This window comes from Ranitomeya imitator, chromosome 6, assembly GCF_032444005.1.
Source record: "Ranitomeya imitator isolate aRanImi1 chromosome 6, aRanImi1.pri, whole genome shotgun sequence".
Taxonomy (NCBI): domain Eukaryota; kingdom Metazoa; phylum Chordata; class Amphibia; order Anura; family Dendrobatidae; genus Ranitomeya; species Ranitomeya imitator.
In genome coordinates, this window is record NC_091287.1 from 455,941,169 (window position 1) to 455,964,012 (window position 22,844).

Genomic DNA, 22,844 nt, shown 5'->3' on the forward strand with positions numbered 1-22,844 from the left:
CATAACAAATAGAGTGTATCTAATGTCATAACCTCTCATATAGCGCTTGTACAGGGGGGAAAAAAAAAAAAAAAAGGCCATGGCTGTAAACCAATAAGACTATGTATAATAACAGGCAAACAAATCCAGCGCTCTAACATAAAGAAAAGGTTAATGATGAAAGAAAAACTACATGGGAAGACGGACGTGATGTAAATGGTTAAAAATGACAGAAGACCATAACATACTAGTATAAATCCATGTAGACTATAACCCACACAAATATCATTACTGCAAGGTAGAAATGTAACAGCATTACATATGACAATGCAGATAAAATGCCCAAAGGAAATATATATCACTTGAAAAAGCCAAGTATATAAATACTCATAGGTCTTAGCAAATCCCAAGAATTGGGTGACAAAATAAAAGGACTTAGGCAGATATTAATCAAAAGAGACTGTGTTATACCGGACTATGACTAGAAAAGGGAAAAGCCAAAGGGACCCTCAGATAAAGCAACTGTAATTTATTTGGTCATTCAAGCCATTTGGACTAGTGGTGTTGAGATAGAAAATCCATTTGGCTTCCCGCTGGAGTAGCAGTTGGTCCCAATCACCTCCTCGTGGTGGTTTATTAACTTTTTCGATGGCCATAAACTTTAGATGTTTGGGTTGGCCATCATGCATTTGATGAATATGACGAGAGATCGAAGTGTCTCTCCTATGTTGTACATCACCAATGTGTTCCCCAATTCTCCGCTTGAATTCTCTGATGGTCTTTCCAATATATTCAATACCACAGGAACACGAGGCTCTGTAGATTATCCCTTTGGTACTACAGTTCATAAATTGTTTAATACTGTAATTTTTACCAGTTACACCACTCACAAAATTGTTCCCTGTGTCAACATATTGGCACACAGAGCAATGTCCACATTTGTGGCAGCCAGTGACATTACTTCTCAGCCAAGTGTCATTTGTGGGACTGACAAAATGGCTATGTACCAATCTATCCTGCAGTGAACGGGACTTTCTATAAGTGATGGCAGGGATATCATTCAGATATTGAGAGACATCTGAGTCCATCTGCAAGACGGCCCAGTGTTTTTGAATGATTTGTCTAACATAGGAGGCCCCATTATCAAAAGTGGTGATGAAACGTACTGAATCCTGCTCCTTTATTTTCGCCGTGGGGTTCAGCAATGTTGTTCTGTCTCTGCTTTTAGCATCCTGATATGCTTGTTTCAAAATTTGAGACGGATATCCTCTATCTTGGAAGTTTTTCCTTAGTTCCTTAGCATGAGATTCAAAGGTTTCTTCATCCGAGCAATTTCTCCGGATCCTGAGGTACTGCCCCTTAGGAATCCCTCTTTTGAGATGCTCCGGATGGTGACTACTCCAATGAAGGAGAGCATTAGTAGCTGTAGGCTTTTTGTAATTACATGTGACTAGACCTCCGTCAGCTCCCTTGGTGATAAGTATGTCCAAGAAAGGCAGAGAAGAGAAATCTATCACAGATGTAAAAAAGAGCCCAATATTATTGTGATTGAGCTTGTTAACAAAGTTCTCAAAATTCCTCACAGAACTATTCCAAACCAAGAAAACATCATCTATGTAAATAAATTAGGCGTCCCACGTGGAGTCTGGCATACGCTTTGGTGTCTGAGTAAGTGTTACCCCTCCTCTGTATTTTTATACCAACATGGCATTATCTACCTTTACATTATGCATTATACAGAGTGTATCTGCAGTGTGTATTCGCTGCCTTCCGTAACAGTTTGTTATGCTAATGTGGACTAATTGTCTGCCCTATGGGAGGTCAGTAGATGCTTTTTTTCACATCCTGGCTCCTTTAATAAGGCCCTTCTCTCGCCCCACTCTCTGCTTGACAGCATAGAGGGCGGCAGGACTTTATGTCCCTCTACTTTAATATTTAGGCACTCCTTCTCTACAAGCAAGCATGTCCCCTGAAGAGTTGTCTTGGATGAAACGCGTAGGGACGAATTTATAAGGGAGAGTGCAGGGCTTCTTATGTATAGGGGTAGTTGTGGACTGCCCTTGTAAGGGCAGGAGCTTTGGGGGATAGACTATTTATAGCCCCATAGGGATTGATATAGGGACTGTCATCCCTTCGTATCCTGGATGTCTACCTAACAGGGGATTATCTGGTGCTCCGTTGCCCTCGCTTTGGAATTGGTGAGACCGTTCCTTATTTATTTATATGTACATTTATTAAACACCAGCAAGTATTTTTTTATAATATAAGCTAGGACTGTTTTTTCTGGTCTTATGTGACTGAGTGCAGTAGATTTGCTGTGTCCACATATAAACATTGGTGGCACAGCTTTGTCATATTCACTGCCTCAGCAATCAGGATTCTGGCTGTTGTTATTGCAGTCGAGTTCTGTTTTATCCTATAGAGGGCTCACTAGTCTCTATGGACCATCACGTTATATGGTAGAGACATAGCCCCTGTTATGGTTTATTTTTCACTTGGGTGATTTGTGTTTTTTTTTTTTTTTTTTAGGTTACTTTTTGAGTATTAAAAGTTACGTTTTATTAGTCCTTTTTGCTGTAAGGAAACAATGTGGCAGAAAACGCTGTACAACGAGAAGAGGAGACCGGACCCTGAGGAAGATTGTGGAGAAGGACCGATTCCAGACCTTGGGGAACCTGAGGAAGCAGTGGACTGAGTTTGGTGTGGAAACATCCAGAGCCACCGTGCACAGGCGTGTGCAGGAAATGGGCTACAGAGAAGCAGCACTGGACTGTTGCTAAGTGGTCCCAAGTACTTTTTTCTGATGAAAGCAAATTTTGCATGTCATTCGGAAATCAATGTGCCAGAGTCTGGAGGAAGACTGGGGAGAAGGAAATGCCAAAATGCCTGAAGTCCAGTGTCAAGTACCCACAGTCAGTGATGGTGTGGGGTGCCATGTCAGCTGCTGGTGTTGGTCCACTGTGTTTCATCAAGGGCAGGGTCAATGCAGCTAGCTATCAGGAGATTTTGGAGCACTTCATGCTTCCATCGGCTGAAATGCTTTATGGAGATGAAGATTTCATTTTTCAGCACGACCTGGCACCTGCTCACAGTGCCAAAACCACTGGTAAATGGTTTACTGACCATGGTATTACTGTGCTCAATTGGCCTGCCAACTCTCCTGACCTGAACCCCATAGAGAATCTGTGGGATATTGTGAAGAGAAAGTTGAGAGACGCAAGACCCAACACTCTGGATGAGCTTAAGGCCGCTATTGAAGCATCCTGGGCCTCCATAACATCTCAGCAGTGTCACAGGCTGATTGCCTCCATGCCACGCCGCATTGACGCAGTCATTTCTGCCAAAGGATTCCCGACCAAGTATTGAGTGCATAACTGAACATTATTATTTGATGGTTTTTTTGTTTGTTATTAAAAAACACTTTTATTTGATTGGATGGGTGAAATATGCTAATTTATTGAGACAGGTTTTTTGGGTTATCAGGAGTTGTATGCCAAAATCATCAGTATTTAAACAATAAAAAACCTGACAAATTTCAGTTGGTGGATAATGAATCTATAATATATGAAAGTTTAATTGTAATCATTACATTATGGTAAATAATGAAATTTAACACTATATGCTAATTTTTTGAGAAGGACCTGTATCTCTCTGATTTAAGGGCATAAAAATTCAAAGTTGGAAAATTGCAAAATTTTCAACATTTTTGCCAAATTTCCATTTTTTTCACAAATAAACGCAGGTAATATCAAAGAAATTTTACCACTATCATGATGTACAATATGTCAGAAGAAAACAATGTCAGAATCATCAAGATCCATTGAAGCGTTCCAGAGTTATAACCTCATAAAAGGACAGTGGTCTGAATTGTAAATATTGGCCCGGTCATTAATGTGCAAACCACCCTTGGGGGTAAAGGGCTTAACTGAAATGGTGGTACATCTTATAGTCTGATTTTATGGCAGTTTTAGGCTGTGTGCCAATGCTGCATTTTTTATGTGTTTCCGCCGTGTTTTTTGCCGCAGCGGAAACGCTTAAAAAACGCTTAAAAATGCATTCCCATGCAATCCTATGGGATTCCGCAGTTTCTGTGCCCATGCTGTGGATTTTCCAGCTGCAGAATCACATAACTGTAAAATCTGCAGCATGTTCATTATTTCTGCGGAATTGCTGCGATTCCGCCGCCATAGGATTGCATTGAAATGCTCACTTTACACATGTGGCTATGCCCACCATCCGTAAAGTGAGCGCTTCATGTGCGGATGGTACCCAGGGATTGGAGGAGATGAGACTCATCTTCAGACCCTGGGTACACTATTCCTGTAAAAAAAATAAATAAAATAAAAAATAGGGATATACTTACCTTCTGATGGCCGCTGGAGTTCTCCTGCCTCTCAGCAATGCACACAGCGGCTTCCGTTCCAAGGGATGCATTGCGCGAATCACCTGAGATGACATCACGGTCACACCACAGTGACGTCACAAAGGTCCTTAGCGCAAAGCATCCCTGGGAACAGAATGTACTGGGAGCGCCGCTGAGGAGATCAGGGGCCGTCAGAAGGTGAGAATAACCATATTTTTTCATTTTTTTATTATTTTTAACTTTCAATATTTTACTATTGATGCTGCATGGGCAGCATCAATAGTAAAAAGTTGGTCACACTTGTCAAGCACTATGCTTGACAAGTGTGACCAACCTGTCAATCTCTTTTCCAAGCGATGCTTCAAATCGCTTGTAAAGTGCAAGCATTCTGCAAGCTAAAAACGCTTGCAAAACGCTTGTGTTTTGCGGGAAACTGCATGCGAATTCCGCATGTATTTCACCCATGGCAGGGAGTTGCAGAAATGCTGCGGACATTTCCACAGCATTTCTGCAACGTGGGCATATAGCCTAAAGGGGGACAGCGGTTGTGGAGCAAGATCACAGGAGGCAGGGTCGCTACTTCAGGAGGCCAGCTGCGGCAGGGGTGCAGTGATGCTGCGAGCCCCTGGCTGGGAGCAGGAGTTGTCCCTGTTATGCGAGATTGCAGGCCCTGGGCTTTCATAGGATGTCGGCAGTAAGTGAAGTGCCCTTCCCATTGATTTCCCTGTGATGGTGCATGTGCAGATAATCTGCACATACGCCACTAGAAGTGACCATTTTCCTGAAGCCCACCACAGGGAAATCAATGTGAAGGTGACTTTGCGCACCGCAAACATCTTATGAGAGCCAAGGTCCAGCCGCCGGCATCTTGAAGCAAAGACCCTGCCTCCTGTGTTCCCACTCCACCACAGCCAGCCCCCTTGTTAAGCTACCTTCATATTGTAAGTCCCACCCCCATTTTACTTCCAAATTTTTGGGAAAAAAAGGCATTTTATAATCCAGAAAAATATTATATTTATAATGTTGCAAGTAGGGTTGAGCGACCTTTACTTTTATAGGATCGGGTCGGGTTTCACGAAACCCGACTTTTTCAAAAGTCGGGTCGAGTGAAATCGGCCGATCCTATAAAAAAGTCGGGGTCGGGGTCAGCCGAAACCTGAAACCCAATGCAGTGCATTGGGTTTCCATGGTTCCCAGGGTCTGAAGGAGCGGAAACTCTCCTTCAGGCCCTGCGATCCATATTTTAGTGTAAAATAAAGAATTAAAATTAAAAATATCGCAATACTTACCCTCTGACGCGTCCTGGTACTAACCGGGAACCTTCCTTCCTTAGAATCAGCCTTCCAGGACCTTGCGGTGACGTCGCGGTGACGTCGCGGCTTGTGATTGGCCGCGCGGCCGCCCATGTGACCGCTCGCGCGACCAATCACAAGCCGCGACGTCACCGCGACGTCACCGAAGGTCCTGGAAGGGCTGATTCTTAGGAAGGAAGGCTGCCGGAAAGAAGCAGGGCGCGTCCGAGGGTGAGTATATTCCTATTAGGTATATACTCACCCTCGGACGCGCCCTGCTTCTTTCCGGCAGCCTTCCTTCCTAAGAATCAGCCCTTCCAGGACCTTCAGTGACGTCGCGGCTTGTGATTGGTTGCGCGAGCGGTCACATGGGTGGCCGCGCGGCCAATCACAAGCCGCGACGTCACCGCAACGTCACCGCAAGGTCCTGGAAGGCTGATTCTAAGGAAGGAAGGTTCCCGGTTAGTACCAGGGCGCGTCAGAGGGTAAGTATTGCGATATTTTTTATTTTAATTCTTTATTTTACACTTAAATCTGAATTCCGATACCAATTCCCGATATCTTAAACATATCGGGAATCGGTATCGGAATTCCGATTCTAGATTCAAAAGATCGCCGACTTCATGGCCGACCCCACACAGGGGTCGGGTCGGGTTTCATGAAACCCGACCTTGCCAAAAGTCGGCGACTTTTGAATATTTTCGACCCGTTTTGCTCAACCCTAGTTGCAAGGCTTCTACAGTGGGAAAATAAGTGTTTGATACATTGCTGATTTTGGAAGTTCTCCCACCTACAAAGAATTGAAAGGTCTGTAATTTTTATTGTAAGTACAATTTATCTGTGAGACAAAATCTTTTAAAAAAAAAATCCAGAAAAACAGATTTTATGATTTTTGCATAATTAACTTGCATTTTATTGCATGAAATAAGTATTTGATACAATAGAAAAACTGAAACTAATATGTGGCACAGAAACCTTCTTTGCAATCACAGAGGTCTGATGTTTCCTGTAGTTCTTGACCAAGTATGCACTCACTGCAGCAGGGATTTTGGCCCACTTTTCCATACAAATCTTCTCCAAATCTTTCAGGTTTCAGGGCTGTAGCTGGGCAACATTGACTTTCAGCTCTCTCCAAAGATTTTCTATTGGGATCAAGTCTGGAAATTGGCTAGGCCACTCAAGGACCTAGAAATGCTTCTTATGGAGCCACTCCTTAGTTGCCCTGGCTGTGTGTTTAGGTTCATTATCATTCTGGAAAATTCAGCCATCACCCACCTTCAATACTGTTACTGAGGGAAGGAGGTTGTTGGCCACAATTTCATGATACCTGACCCCATCAATCCTTTGCAGAGAAGTACCCTCAAAGTATTATGTTCCCCCACCATGCTTCATGGTTGGGACTGTGTTCTTGGGGTTGTTCTCATCCTTTTTCTTCCTCCAAACATGGCGAGTGGAGTTGAACTTGATACCAAAAAGTTATATTTTGGTCTCATCTAACCACATGACCTTCTCCCATGACTCCTCTGGATCAAGTCACAATCAACCCTTTAATGAGTCTTGCATTATGACTTGGATAACAGCCAAATCAGTATCTCAACTCGCAGACACGGTTAAAGAGTTGATTGTGACTTGTAGAATCACTACTTCCAACAGGTGGCGCTATAGAGTTCAAGTCCTCTTTTTCTCTGAATATTAAATATATATATATATATATATATTAGTGATGAGCGAATATACTCACTACTTGAGATTTCCCAAGCACACTCGGGTGTCCTCCGAGTATTTTTTAGTGCTCTGAAATTTAGTTTTTATTGCCGCAGCTGAATGATTTACATCTGTTAGCCAGCATAAGTACATGTGGGGGTGGCCTGGTTGCTAGGGAATTCCCACATGAGTCGTCCTGTGAGGCATCAATTTCTCAAACTACAGACTCTAATGTACTTGTCTTGTTGCTCAGTTGTGCATCGGGGCCTCCAACTTCTCTTTCTACTCTGATTAGAGCCTGTTTGTGCTCTCCTCTGTAGGGAGTAGTACACACCGTTGTAGGAAATCTTCAGTTTCTTGGCAATTTCTCGCATAGAATAGCCTTCATTTCTAAGAACAAGAATAGACTTTCAAGTTTCACATGAAAGTTCTTTTCTTCTGGCCATTTTGAGAGTTTAATGGAACCAACAAATGTAATGCTCCAGATTCTCAACTTGCTCAAAGGAAGGTCAGGTTTATAGGTTCTCTAATCAGCCAAACTTTTTTCAGCTGTGCTTACATACTAGCACAAGGGTTTTCAATAGTATTCTAACCATCCATTAGCCTTCTTACACAGTTAGCAAACACAAAGTACCATAAGAACACTGGAGTGGTGGTTGTTGGACATGGGCCTCTATACACCTATGAAGATATTGCATTACAAACCAGACGTTTGCAGCTAGAATAGTCATTTACCACATTAACAATGTATAGAGTGTATTTCTGAATCATTTAATGTTAGCTTCATTGGATAAAACTGTGCTTTCTTTCAAAAATAAGGAAATTTCTAAAAGACACAAAACTTTTGAACGGTAGTGTATGTTTTCAATCTTTTTAGTTATTACACTATAACAAGCCTTGCCATACAAAAGAAGGGAACTGTATCTGTGGAAACATATTACATTGCCTGAGCAACCCCTAATTAATGGATAGGAAATCAATAGATGTGGATTGTGACAAAAGTTTGTCATTTAAAAGTGAACCAAATTGCATGAGAAAATTCTGATTTCCACCTTAAAACTTCTGCAGCTTTTCCTCTGAGCTGTCAATAAACTGGCAATTTGTCTATTTCCATGTGGGTTTATTACAAAGCATCTTACTCAGCTGCTCCAAGAGATAATATCTAGCACACAAAGGGGTCTTCCTTTGATCTCTATGGTCCTTTAAAGGTCAGAGGCCTGTCTTTTCCTGTAGGTAATTCCTAATGACTCATGTCATTGACAGAGAATGAGGATTTTCACAAACAAAGGAGAGACAAATTTAAACACTACTATCTATATAAGGGTACCGTCACACAGTGCAATTTTCATCGCTACAACGGTACGATCCGTGACGCTCCAGCATCGTAACAATATCGCTCCAGCGTCGTAGACTGCTGTCACACTTTGCAATCTACGACGCTGGAGCGATAATTTCATGACGTATGTGCGATGTAGAAGCCGTTGGTTACTATGCGCACATCGTATACGATATATGTTACACCATGCGATCATGCCGCCACAGCGGGACACTAGACGACGAAAGAAAGTTTCAAACGATCTGCTACGACGTACGATTCTCAGCGGGGTCCCTGATCGCAGGAGCGTGTCAGACACTGCGATATCGTAACTATATCGCTCGAACGTCACGAATCGTGCCGTCGTAGCGATCAAAATTGCACTGTGTGACGGTACCCTAACTTCAAACAAAGAAAGCATCACAAACAGTCCAATGTAATATAATTTAATTTTATTGCAGTTTAATTCAAATAAAAGGAGGTACAAAATGAAAATAAATACAGGTAGGAAATAAAGGTACAGACCACAATGCAAAGGTACAAACTGTACAAGAAAAGGGAAGCACACCCAGGAGTAAAACAAGATGAAAATGAAACTGGGTGAGACACAATGGTGTATAAGATACTAAAGATCTAAATAAATCATATATGCATAAAAATCACTAAAAAATATATAGAATTAATTATACCCAAACAGAAAATACAGGTGAGTATCCCAAGTGTTACCCTGGCATGAAAAAAAAAATGGGTATAGGGTCACACTTGGCGTAGGGAAATACAGTCCGCTTTTTACGGTCGTAATACGCAGAAAAACTCCTGAACATTGATCCGTATTCAATGTGAGGATACAATTTTTTTCTCCAAAAATTATCCGTGTGTCATCCGTATGGCATCCATATGGCATCCGTACGGCAAGATATTCTTGCTGGCTTGCAAAATGGACATAGAATGGATCCATGGCCTCAAATTTTCATGAAAAAAAATAAATAAATAAATAAAAAAAAATATATATATATATATATATATATATATATATATATATATGTCAGTGAGACACACATATATATATATTTATATTTAATACAGCACTAGATAGCAGAAAAGCCGGTAATTCAATTGCTTTTGCTATCTCCTTCCCAAACCCGACAGGATATGAGACATGGTGGTATTTTAGTGTTCCCTTTAGTTTTTTGAGCAGTGTATATCATACTGTCTTGCTCAGGTCACGAGAGGTGCCAGGCCAGTGCGTGCAGTGCAATGTGATTCTTGCACGAGAAATACGGCAGTCTGTCTCTGCACTCTAATACATGAATTTCTCACAAAAGACACACTGTGAATCATCCCTTGCAGCACATAGATAAATAAAGCATAGGTATCAACTAGGTTATGTTGCTAGAGATAATCAGATATACATCCTGATAAAAAAAGAAAGATGTACCGAGCAACAAAAGAATGGCAAATGTACCGTATATACTCGAGTATAAGCCGACCCGAGTACAAGCCGACCCCCCTAATTTTGCCACAAAAAACTGGGAAAATTTAATGACTCGAGTATAAGCCTAGGGTGGAAAATGCAGCAGCTACCGGTAAATGTCAAAACTAAAAATAGATACCAATAAAAGTAAAATTAATTGAGACATCAGTAGGTTAAGTGTTTTTGAATATCCATATTGAATCAGGAGCTCCATATAATGCTCCATAAAGTTTGATGGGCCCCATAAGATGCTCCATATTAAAATATGCCCCATATAATGCTGCATAAAGGGTAATAAGGGCCCCATAAGATGCTCCGCACAGCTACTTGCCCCTTATAGTGCTGCACAAGTGTTATGGCCCCATATAGATGCTCCGCACAGCCACTTGCCCCATATAATGCTGCACAAGTGTTATGGCCCCATACAGATGCTCCGCACAGCCACTTGCCCCATATAGTGCTGCACAAGTGTTATGGCCCCATACAGATGCTCCGCACAGCCACTTGCCCCATATAGTGCTGCACAAGTGTTATGGCCCCATACAGATGCTCCGCACAGTCACTTGCCCCATATAATGCTGCACAAGTGTTATGGCCCCATACAGATGCTCTACACAGCCACTTGCCCCATGTAGTGCTGCACAAGTGTTATGGCCCCATACAGATGCTCCGCACAGCCACTTGCCCCATATAGGGCTGCACAAGTGTTATGGCCCCATACAGATGCTCCGCACAGTCACTTGCCCCATATAATGCTGCACAAGTGTTATGGCCCCATACAGATGCTCCGCACAGCTACTTGCCCCTTATAGTGCTGCACAAGTGTTATGGCCCCATATAGATGCTCCGCACAGCCACTTGCCCCATATAATGCTGCACAAGTGTTATGGCCCCATACAGATGCTCCGCACAGCCACTTGCCCCATGTAGTGCTGCACAAGTGTTACGGCCCCATACAGATGCTCCGCACAACTACTTGCCCCTTATAATGCTGCACAAGTATGGCCCTATAAGATGCTCCGCACAGTCACTTGCCCCTTATAATGCTGCACAAGTATGGCCCCATAAGATGCCCGCACAGCCACTTGCCCCTTATAATGCTGCACAAGTATGGCCCTATAAGATGCTCCGCACAGCCACTTGCCCCTTATAATGCTGCACAACTATGGCCCCATAAGATGCTCTGCACAGCCACTTGCCCCATATAGTGCTGCACAAGTATGGCCCCATAAGATGCCCGCACAGTCACTTGCCCCTTATAATGCTGCACAAGTATGGCCCCAGAAGATGCTCTGCACAGTCACTTGCCCCTTATAATGCTGCACAAATATGGCCCCATAAGATGCTCCGCACAGCCACTTGCCCCTTATAATGCTGCACAAGTATGGCCCCATAAGATGCTCCACACAGTCACTTGCCCCATATAGTGCTGCACAAGTGTTATGGCCCCATAAGATGCTCTGCACAGCCACTTGCCCCATTTGCTTTTGCTGCCATAAACAAAAAATCACATACTCCCCTCTCTTCGCTCAGGACCCTGGCACTTTTACCTGCTCCTCGTGCGGCTCCGTCTTCGGCACTGACGCTCAGCAGAGGGCGCGCACTGACTAAGTCACCGCGCCCTCTCACCTGAGCATCACTGCTGAAGACAGAGCGACACCCAGACCGAGGAGCAGGTGACTATCGCGCAGCGCAGCGCTCCCCCTCCCCGTATACTGACCTACTGCTGGCGCTGTGTCCCTGCTTCTTCCCCGGCGCTGCATCTTCTTCCTGTATTGAGCGGGCAGCGTTACCGTTAATATACAGTAATGAATATGTGGCTCCACCTCTATGGGAGGTGGAGCCGCATATTCATTTCTGAAATGAGCGGTGCCATGTGACTGCTCAGTACAGGAAGAAGCTGCAGCACCGGGGAAGAAGCAGGGACGTCCAGGGACCGCGCCAGGAGCAGGTGATTATAATTACACTGCCCCCGCTCCCCGTCACCTGCCGACCCCCGGGTATGACTCGAGTATAAGCCGAGAGGGGGACTTTCAGCCCAAAAAAATGGGCTGAAAATTTCGGCTTATACTCGAGTATATACGGTAAGTATCCTATGCTGTCCTGCTGTTCTATAGCAGTCAGCCTATGGCTGACTTTCTCAGGGGTCTGCAGCAGGCATTTAAATAATTAAAATACAGCAATAGGAGCACACTCCAGTTGCTGAAGTTGAATGCAGATGCCAGCTGAGTAACACAACTGACATGAAGAACGCTCAACTCATGTACCAAACATGCTTTATCTAACTTTGATGAAAATGCATGTCTTAGGTTGTTAAGGGGTTAAAGTTTAGAAATCCATCTTCCATAGAAGTTACATAGATTTATTAAATGCATCATTGTTTAAGAGTTTCACCTGATCAACAGTATTTGCTGTAATATCTGTAACCCATAAATCTTTGCTACTGCATTGGTCCGAAAGAAACTTTACTTCAATGTAATGTAAAACACATTATGAGTCAGATAACATCTGAAAATTGCCATAATTAATAATGGGCTAAATTGTCAAATGTCTTGTTGATCGAACGCAGACATAAGCCAGGACATCGGCTTCATTATTTATCTCCTTGAAAGCATGTCTATAGGACATAAGAGACTGACTCATTGGCTTCAGGCTACATAAATGAAGACAAATTGTTAAGATATTTGCGCATGAAACAGATAATCTCTTCATCTTTGTTACTGGTGTTCCACCTCTGCATTGATTGTTATAAAAAGAAGATATAAAAGGAAAAACTATTTGGACTTTACAATACAGCAGATTTAAAATAGTTTTCCAGAATTAGAAAAAATGACTGCTTTATTTCAGAAACAGAACCACAACTGACCATTGGTTGTATTTTGAATTTCAGCTCAACTTAATTCACATTAATTGAACAGAGTTGCAATATCAATGCTTTACATATTAGTCATTTAAAGGGATTAGCCACTACTTTACAAGTCACAGCAAAACACTGATCCTGTGCATGCTGCTGCATACACAGCTGTCCCTTGTGTCTGTATGTATAGAGCAAGGTCTATATATATGTTTTAAGGATTCACTCACTCTGGCAGGAGTTGGTGCTAGGTACAGGCACAAGTTTCTTGATGCAAAAAGGGTTGCTATATTTATTTTCCATGGCATACATATCAAGAAAAGGAAAGCCAAACAACTTGAATGTCAAGCAGTCTCCTATCAGCTGACAAGCAAACAAGTACCAAAAGGTCAGTCATCTCTCACTCACAGACCTAGTCAACCTCTAGCAGAGCAGACCAGAATACCAGAGGTGTTTCCACCTCAACTCCAAAACAGATATGGAGCAGCTCAGCTGCTCTCTTAAACATGCCATCATGCCTACATTGGAGATATAGGAGCAGCTAGTCCCATCCACCTCTCCCAGCTGCTCATAAAACTCAGACCCAAAATCTGGGCCCATTAAATAAATCTTGTATTCTTACGAGTGCTGGAGACATCTTTCTGAGTTTTACATCACCAAGGCTAGGCACATTCGTGACACATACAGTGATGACCAAAAGAATAACAATGTTTTGAACTTTTGACTTTCAGGCTCCATATCTCACCATCCATTACTGCTTTGAATGTAAGACTACCATTGCTTTATAGACAACCATCTCGGCTACCTCATATACAAATTTGTCTTGCAACTATTAAACATATGATAAGTTATGCAGATTCTTGTCATGACATTGCAGTGTTACGGTTTTGATCCTGGTTGTGGAATAATCTTTTTCTTCCAGTCTACTACAAAATACAACCTGCTCTGGCATTATCTCAGTGTGTTATTAGGTTGATTCCCAAGTGACAAGTCACTGGTTTGAATCGAGGAGCAGCCATCAAGAAGATTTCCCATGAAAAGAGAAACAGCATCATCCAGCTCATCAATAGCCATCTCTCTGCTAAGAATATTGCAGAACAGCATCATGTGAGTCCCATGATAGTTGGAAGAGTACAAGATGAAGTCTATCCATCCATTCAGAAATCAAGAGGTGGACATCCATGTAAAATATCACAGTCAACAAGTAAGTTCATCACAAGATCTACCAGATTTTGGCACAACAAACACGGCAGTGGAACTGGCTCATATGCTTTGTGATAGCGAGATTACAGATGTCCATGCAAGCACCGTGCAATGCACATGACCCCAGTATTGAATAGTGGGTCGAAAAAAGGTGAAGATGCCTCGACTTCAATATTATTATAAGAAGCGTCAGCTCGAGTTTGCTAAAAAGTATGAAATGTGGAAAGTAGAAGATTGGAATGGGTGATTTGGAGTCAGGAGACAAAAGTCAATAGACCAGGCTCTGATGGGTGCAAATGGGTCTGGAAGAAATAAGAGAAAAAGGAGCTAACGGATTGAAAAATTGAAGGAACTGTCAAGTTCGGCAAAGGAAGCCTGATGATATGAGGTTGTTTCACAGCCAAAGGTGTTGAATACTTGACCAGGATCGATGGTGCTCTCAACGCTGAGCTATATGTGAGCATCCTACAAGGCGAATTACTTTGTGCATCAATTACTATGAGAACATAGAGAAAAACAAAAAGTCAGCTTGCCAGTATTCAATGCATTCCCCAAGCTGACCAGCTTCCAGCACGGATTGTGGTGAGCAGCCACAGTGAATCACGGAAAAAGAGAAAAATTGATCCAGCTGGAAATGGAGGTGGCTAAAAACATCACATGTCTTTATTGAACAACCTTCTTAAAAATGCAGGAAGAGAAAAATATACATATTGAACACTGGGTACACCAGTGTAGGAGATCGACGCGTTTCAACCTATAGTCTTACTCATGATCTACTGTGTAGAAAGAAAAACCACACATATATTGTGGTTGCAATCGTGATTGGACAAACAATTAAAAACACATACAGTGGGGCAAATAAGTATTTAGTCAGTCAGCAATAGTGCAAGTTCCACCACTTAAAAAGATGAGAGGCGTCTGTAATTTACATCATAGGTAGACCTCAACTATGGGAGACAAACTGAGAAAAAAAAATCCAGAAAATCACATTGTCTGTTTTTTTAACATTTTATTTGCATATTATGGTGGAAAATAAGTATTTGGTCAGAAACAAACAATCAAGATTTCTGGCTCTCACAGACCTGTAATTTTTTGCCCCACTGTATGCCCATGCAAATGACATTCTAAGATATTATTAAAACAGAATTACCAAAGTGGGACATTATGTTGAACATATTACTGTTACAAAGATTTCATTTTCTCGTAATATATAAACTATGTAATTTCCCAAATCAATATTGTCTAATCACATCTTGTCTCGCATTGAGACCATGTGGGGCAAGGGTTTCAAGCATGAACATCCAATTAGACTCACGATTTAGCAATTTCTGTTGTATATTTCCTCCTCTATGTGGTTTAAGCACTTTCTCAATGCCACAAAATTTAAAATGAGTCACATTGCCCTTGTGTACACTGGCAAAGTGTCTGGAAACTGCAGAAGATAATGTCTGTAGATTCACCGTGCCAAATAGATGTCTTCTGATTCGCACCTTTAATGGGCATGTGGTGCATCCTGTATATTGAACCTGACATTTAGTGTGTTCTATAAGATACACAACATTTTCAGTATTGCTCTTAATATAATCATGTATGTTAAATTGTGAATAATTATGCAAAGAATACAATTTGTTAGTTATTTGTATATAATCACAAGTTTTGCAACGGTTAGCTCCACACCTGAAAAAAACAAATTGCACGATTAATTCTTTGTTGTTGATTGTTCACAAAGAAACTTGGGGACAAAATAGACCCCAATGGCGGGGCTTTTTTAGATACAAAGTGAATGGCATGGTTTGATAATATTTGTTTGAGTTTGTCATCTTAATTTAGCATAGGAATGTACTTTTTAATAATTTTAACAATTTCTCCATATTGTGAACTAAGGAAAGTGCTAAAAACTACAGTTTTATTTTTCTGATAATTACTACACATAGATTTTTTTTAATCTTTTTCGATGTTAGTAGATTTATACGATCCATATCAAAAACCTTCTTTTGTGCACCCTCCAAGTTTCATTTAATATAACCTCTTACTGCGAGGTTTATAGGATTATAGGCAGCTCCTGCCTGTAAAAATTTTTAACCCCTTCAGATGGATTTACATTGTGGGACATATCGACAGAAGGTATGTATATTGTTGGTTTATTATTTTTAATTTGTTACAGGTCGAGGGTCTTCAAGTGGATTGAGAGTGCAATAAAATATTACAACAACCTGTGTGTTTATTTCATTAAAATACTTTGCAATATTGTGTGTGTGTTTTTTTAACTATTTCATGCTATTGGATTAATAATGGATAGGTGTCATAATTGACGCCTCTCCATTATTAATCTGGCTTAATGTCACCTTACAATAGCAAGGTGAAATTAACCCTTCATTACCCCATATCCCACCACTACACGGGAATGGGAAGAGAGTAGCCAAGTGCCAGAATAGGCGCATCTTCCAGATGTGCCTTTTCTGGGGTGGCTGGGGGCAGATGTTTTTAGCCAGGGGGGCCAAAACCGTAGACCCTCTCCAGGCTATTAATATCTGCCCTCAGTCACTGGCTTTACCACTCTGGCGGAGAAAATTGCGCGGGAGCCCACGCCAATTTTTTCCGTGATTTAACCCTTAAATTTAATAGCTTCAGCGCCAAAATTTTGCACATACACACTACTAACATTAGTAGTGTGGAATATGCAAAAAAATGGGGATATGAGATGGTTTACTGTATGTAAACCATGTCTCATATCATGTCGGGTTTGTGAAGGAGAAATGAAAAGCCGGCAATTGAATTACCGGCTTTTCAGTTATATCGCGCTGAAGTAAATATAAATATATTGAGATTTCCCATTAACTTGCATTGGGTTTCGTGTTTCGGCCGATCCCCGGACTCCGACTTTTCAAGATAATCAGCCGATTTCACTCGACTCGACTTTTGAGAAAGTCGGGTTTCACAAAACCCGACAACCTCAAAAAAGGAAAAGTCGCTTAACCCTAGTCCTGACTTCACCCTTACATAAGGGCCACTTGGTTCACACCTGTTTCTTCTCAGAATGATTGACCTCGGTAATTGAACTCCACACTGCTATTATTCTGAACACTCCCTTTCAATTAATTATTCTAAAACACAAACTCAAAAACATGCCGATCATGAATGTGGAGTCTGTTAGTTGTCTTAGAATCTACTACACCAACTGGTAAATTATTTGACATGTGATAATATAATGTATACCAAAACCAGTGATTAATCTGCTTTGTCATATTGGAGTGCTAGTATTTTGAACACTACTGTAGATACCTGTAATACACAAAATGCAACAGAGCAGCACAGAAAGGATCAGTGACATGCAGCAGCAGAATGTGCTACCTATGCAATATCTTCCCTGAGTTTATGAAAGCCTTGTCATAAATCATAGAGTATTATTAATTCATTATGGAATTGGGATTTGGACTAAGGTAGACACTCACCTATCTTCTTGGCAATCATTTCCTAAAATATTTTTTTGACAGAAACTACTGAATACTTTCACATACATGTTTTCCATTAAGAGTATTCCCAAAATGTCCTATAATGAACTATACAAATCAAGAATTAATACAGCCTTATAGAAGCTCTGCTTTATATTAGTGGTTAGTTATCAATACTGGCTATCGCTACACCACATAAATATAGACTTCCAAAATATCATAATATTTTTAATATGATCCAATATACAGACTAATGTATATGATGTGGTTAGATGTCTCAAAAATAACCTAAACATATGGGAAATGTGACACTCTTGATATGATCTGGAAAGTCATTATTTGGTGTCCAAATTTAATGCACAGATGGAAAAACAATATTATTTTTTTGTGTATATTGCTGTTGAACGTGGCTCTTTTTCTTTTAGGAAGGGAGTTCTTCTAGAAAAGGTGTTCCTAGTTCACAGCAAGCATTAGTAATGACCATAAGAACAGCTCTACTGAGAAACCAAAACTCAGTAAAATTCATGTTAATTTGGAACAGAACAGTTTTTCAGCTATTTTAGATAAAAAATGGTGCTATAGAAGGAACCGAATTTTAATTACAGGCTGGAAACATTTCAGATGATATAAAGTTATATCATCATTGCTATGAATATCCATGTTCTACAGAACCAGTTCACAAGCATATGCATTCTTTAATTTTGGATCCATTTCGTATATGTTTGTAAATGTAATTAGCAAAATGTACAAATTTTTTTCCAATGCTATGGCAGATATATCAAAATACAGTTCTTTGAAAGAAAAGGGATAGTTCGTTAAAGGGACTCTGTCAGTAGGAATTACCTTCCTAAGCTGTCCACATGGGCAGGAGATCATAGAAGGTTGAATAAAGTGATACCTTCAAATCTGTAATCTGTTTATTTCAGAGAAATAAACGTTAATTAATATGCAAATGAGCTGTTAAAATCAACGGGCCCCTATACGGTCATGCCCCCTGGATGGCTGCATCACTAGGCTGGATGTGGCCTTGCTCAATGCCAAGTGTATGGATCGAGGCTGCTCTCACTCGAAAGCTTCTTCCCGGGAGTATTCATAACACATACAGCCCCGCTGTTCCCGACTCAGAAACCAGTGAATCCTTGCAGCGTACAGTGTGTGTTCTGGGGATATTTATAAGTATGCAGTCACACAGAGTGACCGGACAACCCCTTTAAGCATACAATATCTGCAAGCAGTTTGTATGTTCTTCCTGTGTTTACGTGGGTTTCCTCCGGGTTCTCCGGTTTCCTCCCACCCTTCAAAGACATACCGAGAGGGAATCTAAATTGTGAGCCCCAATGGGGACATTAATGATAATGTCTGTAAAGCGTTGTGGAATTAATGGCGTTATATAAGCAATGCATAATTAATACTGATAGAATTAAATAAAACCGCCGAGCGGGAGGAATCTGCCTACATGGACAAAGTCGGATTGAAATGGGGAAAATCGTAACACCTGTGTGAGCCGGCCACTTTTTGAACAGCCCGAGGCAATGGTTCCCTTAATTTACTCCTGATATAACTTGATGCTGAGTTTTGCGTAAGACAAGACAGAATAGATAGCCACAGATGGCTAACATCACCTACAGGAAATTTGGGTTGCCTAGTAAAATTAATAGTGCTTTATTGTGCAGGTGAAAAAATGCTATTCTCACATTAAATACTTTATGCAATGTAAGAATATAATGGAATATAATCTGTTTTGACAATGTGTCAAGAAATATTCTTTTACTTTGTGTCAAATTTTCGACGGCTGCTTCCTAATCATGCTAAGTTTTAAAATGAAAATTATGGGATTTGTCCTAGAGAAATGTCGAATCTCTTCACATTGTCAGACCATTTGCTATCTGTTTTATATGATAACAGAAAGGTGAATTTGTCAGAGTGACAGAATTCCCATACATATATGGAACTGATACCTAAAATGTACAGTCGTGCTTGGCCACTAATGGAAAGACCAGATTCTGAGAATTATTAAAAGCCTTTAGGGAAAAACCTCTATTGATCTTGAGAACAGAATATAGCGCACTTGTTGCAAGTCTGAAAAATAAGGTCATTCTTGGAGAAAAGAACAGGAAACTGTGGAAACTGCAGATACATGTGTAATGCTTGGAGCCAACAATGATATGGGAACATTTTTACTTAGAGTACATCTAAATTCAGTACTCAAACTGCTAAGAGGTGGATAGGTTTCTTATTAGACTCAAAGCCAGAGATAACAGATTACGTACAGTAAAATAAATAACATCTATGTATTTTCTCATAATAGGCAAGATACATTAATAAGATCTTTTCCGGATAAAACATACTGTTGATTAGAGAAATAGCTCTGGTACCAAAGGAGAATAACATGGGTCATAAAGTTACTTTTTGGGTCAATATGTTTATAATGCTGAAAGGTTGGTTATGGAGTGCTACTTTTAATTTTGTGGTTCACATACGGGGGACTCAATACTTTGGAGGTCATATTTTGCCTATTTACAACCTTTTTTAAGAATATCTGAGCTTTTGGACAAACTTTATTTGGAACACAGTCCCTGATTCATCATTTCTTTGCACCTATTGTTTGTCTAGTATTGTGTGTTTTGCACCTTTATTTTTTGTTCGCACCCAAATCATTATTGTTTTTGACCTATTTTTTCTGCTTTGTGGTTGAAGTCTAGTGATTTAAGATGTTTTTATGATCCATAAATTGCAAATTTTTAAAAAGATGCAAAAATTGGCAAAACTTTACTCCATTACCCGCCGGAGTGATTTTCTGCTCTTAAATTCAGAATCAAATCTTTTTGTGGTGTTTTGAAAAAGATGAGACATTCAGTCATTTTTTATAACCATAAAAAACAGTGTGGACATACCTACATACTAAATAAAACAGTAATTTAAATCCTTAATGAAGCAATCCTACTTCCGTCAAAGCTTTTATTCTCTTACTGTTTTGCATTTCTTATATTATATAGCATTGTGTATTTACAATTGCTCATTTTACCTTTCTTCCCTGTTGATTCCTCTCTTTTCTCTGTTCCCTGCATTAGGTAGAAACAAAAAGTCTCTCTTCCCTGCATGAGACATCCCCCTCCTCAACTCCTAACTCATTTGCTCGCTCCTCCACCCAGCTAGAGACTTTTGCAGTGCATGCAGGGAAAAAACGTCTTGTTTCTACATAGAGCTTAGAAGGATTAAACTAGTATGTTTTTAACCAAGTGATGTCACAGACCTAATAGAAAAGAGAAGAATTACCTGGGTAGAAAGGCAAAATGATCAATTGTAAATGATCAATTTCCTAGACCTCAATATTTTAAATATTATTTAAATTATTTATATTTATATATTTGCTTCTCAAAATTCTATGCCTGGTTTTAGAGACCTGGGTGAGGAAGAAACCTCCCCCCTTTCTTTATCTGAGATAAGAATAAAGAATAATAGACCACACCCAGTTATCTAATCCCCACCCACACAAAAATATAAGATATCAGGAGGAAATTAACCCAATCACTGACTGATGCAAAATTGCTAATTTGTGAAGGCTGAAAAATAATGTGGATTATTTCTTGAATACTATTTAAAGCCATCATTAATGATTTCTAGATTTTAGTGGGACTTTTGCTCCTTCTTCACCAGGCCCTTTTCAATTTTTTGCCTTAGTTTTTTTTCTCATTCCTTCTTCCAAGAGATATTACTTTTTTTATTTTTATGTCAACATAGCTGTATGGGACTTGTTTTTTGCAGGACAAGTTGTACTTTTGCATTCCACCATCTATTTTATTACACGACAATGTAAAGCAGGAAAAAAATTCCAAATGTGGTAAAATTCCAAAAATAAGCCACAATCCACAATTGTTTTCTGGGTTTTATTTTTGCAACATTCATTAAATGGTAAAATTACCATGCAATATGATTCTCCATGTCAGTGCAATTGTGGTGATACTAAATATGCATAGTTATTTTTAATGTGCTTTATTTTCTGAGACACGCTACATTTTCAATTTTTAGTTGATGAAGCTTTGTCAGAGCTTGATTTTTGTGCTCTGAATTTAAATTTTTATTAATACCACTTTGGTGTAGATATGGTGTTTTGATCACCTCTTATTGTATTTCTTCAAGGTGTTGCAGCAAACATAGGGGCTGAGGGCTCAGAGTCTATAAGGGATGGGTGAGGATACAGAAGTATGGTGCTACTGTGTCGCAGTATGGTGGAACGATGGTTACTGCAGGTTGCACTTAGCATTTTTACATTTTTTTCTTTATTTTACAGTGGGTACGGAAAGTATTCAGACCACTTTAAATTTTTCACTTTATGTTTCTTGTGATCCTCCTTGAGATGGCTCTACTCCTTCATTGGAGGCCAACTGTGTTTATTTAAGCTGATAGGACTTGACTTGGAAAAGAACACACCTGTCTACATAGGACCTCACAGCTCACAGTGCATGTCAGACCAAATGAGAATCATGAGGTCAAAGGAACTGGCCAATGAGCTCAGAGACAGAATTGTGGCAAGGCACAGATCTGGCCAAGGTTACAACAGAATTTTTGCAGTACTCAAGGTTCCTAAGAGCACAGTGGCCTCCATAACTCTTAAATGGCAGAAGCTTTTTACCACCAGAAGTCATCCTAGACCCGGCCGTCCAGCCAAACTAAGCAATCGTGGGAAAAGAGCCTTGATGAAAGAGGTATAGAAGAACCCCAAGATCACTGTGACTGAGCTCCAGAGATTCAGTAGGAAGATGACCAGATGGAAGCCTCTGCACAGTGCAAGACATATGAAAGCCCGCATATAGTTTGCTAAAAAACACATGAAGGACTCCCAGACTATGAGACTGATCTGATGAGACAAAAATAGACCTTTTTAGTGATAATTCTAAGAGGTATGTATGGAGAAAATCAGGCACTGCTCATCACCTGCCCAATACAATCCCAACAGTGAAACATAGTGGTGGCAGCATCATGCTATGGGGGTGTTTATCAGCTGCAGGGAAAGGACGACTGGTTGTCATAGAAAAAAATATGAATGCGGAGCCAAAGCCCTGACCTAAACCCAATTGAGCATCTCTGGAGAGACCTGAAAATGGCTGTCCACCAACTTTCACCATCCAACCTGATGGAACTGGACAGAATCTGCAACAGTGTCACCAGCAAAGCACCCCCACACCATCACACCTCCTCCATGCTTCT